This window comes from Pinus tabuliformis, chromosome 7 (genome assembly GCF_031772625.1).
Source record: "Pinus tabuliformis cultivar Carrire ecotype Pingquan chromosome 7, CPIR1, whole genome shotgun sequence".
Lineage (NCBI taxonomy): Eukaryota > Viridiplantae > Streptophyta > Pinopsida > Pinales > Pinaceae > Pinus > Pinus tabuliformis.
The window spans coordinates 631228339-631231969 of NC_142293.1; positions in this window are offsets into that span (position 1 = coordinate 631228339).

The following is a 3631-nucleotide window of genomic DNA, read 5'->3' on the forward strand; positions in this document are numbered from 1 at the left end:
AATGTCATTTGGAATGATAATGTTGAATATGGTTACAAATATTTGGAACAAAAGAGGGTAGTGGAATGCCATGGTATAGAAGTGATGCAAGTGAGCTTGGGTTAAGGATAGGGTTAATGACATGATGGATAGGACTGTAATTGCATGGAAAAACATCTAAATATAGTTAATGGAGATAGCTAGTACTTTAAAATCAAATGGAACATAATACTTAGTCAAACCATTATTGTTGAATGTCACAATTCAAGTTAGAAATTGCTTCCATGAGGAATTCATTTTATGAATTACTGTTTGCATTGCAACTATTTATGATTGTATGTTTTTTCTTGAAAAAATGTTTTCTAGTATGCAATATCCCACAATGTCAGACCTACCTTAGAAGTGGGGGAGGTCACTAATGCATTTCATATCTTAGACTTGGGTTGTGAAATTGGGATTAATACTCTGCTTGTAGATGATACATGACCATATTTGTCAAATTAACATGCATTCACCATTTAATGGATGTCCTAAAAGTCCATGTTTACTTGGCTGGTATTACAGCCAATGATATCAATACATTGTTCAAGGCATTACCTCCACACCAAATAAATGATATGATCATAAGGATTGAAAAATAGTAGAAGTGCTTGATGAGGATAAGCCTCCCATGATTAGATCTTAGTCTTCATCAATTGTGTGAGGTTGTACAAGAAAATATTACTTAAAATGTTATATTCATTGTTGCACTGATTTGTTAAGTCAATTACCCTTCCCTATTATGATATGCAATTCCCTTATCTTAACAAATATGTGAGAAACACTACTAAGTTCACCTTTTCTTTTTCGATCAAGAAAATTTCTCATTTAAGTTATTTGATCATTTTGAATTTTACCATATATGTATGTCTATGTGTATTGGAGTCAACTTTTGTGTAATTGAAATGACTTGTACTATTTTTCAATGTGTAACTATATTATTATTGTTATTATTATTTTATGTTATGTTATATACATGCATTACAACATCTCCTTTATAGTAGGTTATAGAGTGCACCTTAATCCAATGGTCAACCTACATCCATGTTAAATCTTGATTTATCAACAACCAATCAAGACTAATCATTTTAATGTTTAATTTTTGTTAATGTTTTAATTCCATGTCATCTATTAACTCCTTCATTTAAAAAAAAATGTATACAATAACAAATTGATCACTTTGGTTTAACTTTTGTAAATGTTACCACATATGTATGTATCTAGTTACTTATCTTTTATTTTATTTAATTTGTGTTAGTTAATATGAGGCTATTTTTATTCTTTTAGCTTTTCAATTCATTTGTTGGTTTGTGACAACCCATCCATATTCATACTCCAACACCTTGTTACTCTTTATTTAATAAATATTTCTATTTAATCTAAACACTCTGAATACACTACAATAAATAATAACAATGTTTCTTTCTTCTAGATTTTTATTTCGTTGCCCTAATTTAATTATAAAATTTTTGGTGTTATTGTAATTCATTTTTATTGCATTCATAAAATTGAAAAAAAAAACTTCAAAAATATAAAAATATAAATTCTTTTAAATTAAGATAAAAATAATATTTTTTATATTTTTCTTAATAAATTTGGCATGGCCACATACTCATGATACCTAATATATCACCATGATCTAGATGAGGAATTGATTAGGGAGACTTGACATCAAAAATTGTCTTGATTGAGCACCCAATCACCATCTATCCAAAATACATAAACAAATTTTATATTTTAATTATATTATATATTTATTAGAACTAAAATCAATACTAAATTTATTATAATCTTAAATGAATGAAATATATAATTAAAATCAAACCAAAATTTATTATAATCTTAAATGAATGAACGAATTTTAATTTTTAATTTAGAAAATATATTAAAAAAATCAATTTAAAAATTATTGGAAATAGAAACCAATAAAATTGAAAATAGAAATCCTCAAAGTGAATTATTAAGATTCACATCCTTACACACCCACCCAAAAAAATCATTACATATTTAATGGTTGTTTTTCTGAATTTCATTCCTCTAATCCCTAATAATTTCAAAGTGGACTAATTTTAACTAATACATACTAATTTCAAAGTAAAATCAATATCACTCTATTATTATTTTGGTATTCCCGTAATTAAAAACAATTCGTATTATATGGCATTCCAATGATCAAATACAAATGAGAATTGTAGACCTGCGTTTCAAGTTTTGAAACTGGCATTCTTCATATCCTTTAGTACTATGGGCTGGCATGTCAATTGCCGTTCTTTGCAAGTTTGAGCTCAACTGGGCATGTGGACGTCAACATTTGACCAACCTTTTGATTTGATTCCATATGATTTTTATCCATTTTCAAATTCGAAGATATGTATGTCTTCGTGCTTATTGATCCCCAGTGATTCCACTGATCATTCAAGCACTTAATAGTTCATTGCAGTTATGGTTGAGAGTGACAAATCAAACACAGCCAAACCTGTACGTTTTCCTCCGCCCTTAGAAACGATGCCAACGAAACAATAGCGTCCATCCAAGCACCAACATGCATTGAGCTGTTGAGCATTCGTTAATTCATTGCAGATGGAAGTCATAAATCAAACGAAGCAGGCCATTAGTTACGTCCAATGTCAGCCCAACAATAGTCCCCATCCTATTGGGTCTTGAAATCCGGACACACTCTATATATATCACTACCGACTAGGATGTACATAGGCATGTGATTCAAAAAACTTTATAAAGATGCTCTAAAAAATATATTCGTTATAAAAATATTTAGAATAGACATGTTATTAGCTTTCAACCCATCATGCTTTGCTTTTTGGATACTTAGGGCTTTATAACTTCATATTCTCCAAATTCGATTCTATTCTTTTTGGGTAAGTAGATGTAAATGATTTTTATTATTAATAAACACAGGGTTTTACATTGAGAGCATATAGTCTTTGACATCTCAAACAGATTGATTGGGTAAGTAGATGTAAATGATTTTTATTATTAATAAACACAGAGTTTTACGTTGAGAGCATATAGTCTTTGACATTTCAAAAAGATTGATTCGGGAGTGCAAGCTTGCAATCAGGCAAAGCAAACTAAACATCACTTCTAGTTATAATAGGATGGAATTTAAGTGCTACAAGACCAAGGGAAGAAAGTATAAGTCCAAGAGATTGACATCATAATAGATCCATAGTGCGATACAAAGAACACACTGATGTAACAAGAAAGTGCTCAAGGAGAAGACCAGAAAAACATGGACCTTAAAAAAAAAACCATTGAGAAACCTACTTTGGAGGCTAAAATACAACAGATGCCACCCCTTTGGAAAAAAAAAAAGACCAGAGATCATGTCATCCGTTGAAAACAATAATATTGTCCATAATATAGAAAAAAAATTGAAAATGCCAGAAAGCATGTCATAACATCTTGTAGGTAAGGCAGTCCACCACACTTCCTAGGAACCTCCCTGCACCGCTAAGAGTTGTGAGAGAAAACACCAAGAGCACCTCCAAGAGATCCAGGGAGATAAGTGATAATGTAGCTCAAGGTAGTAAAAGAACTGAACCATCAAAGCCCACATCAATTTGATATAATAATTGGAGAAAGAGGAGAGGTA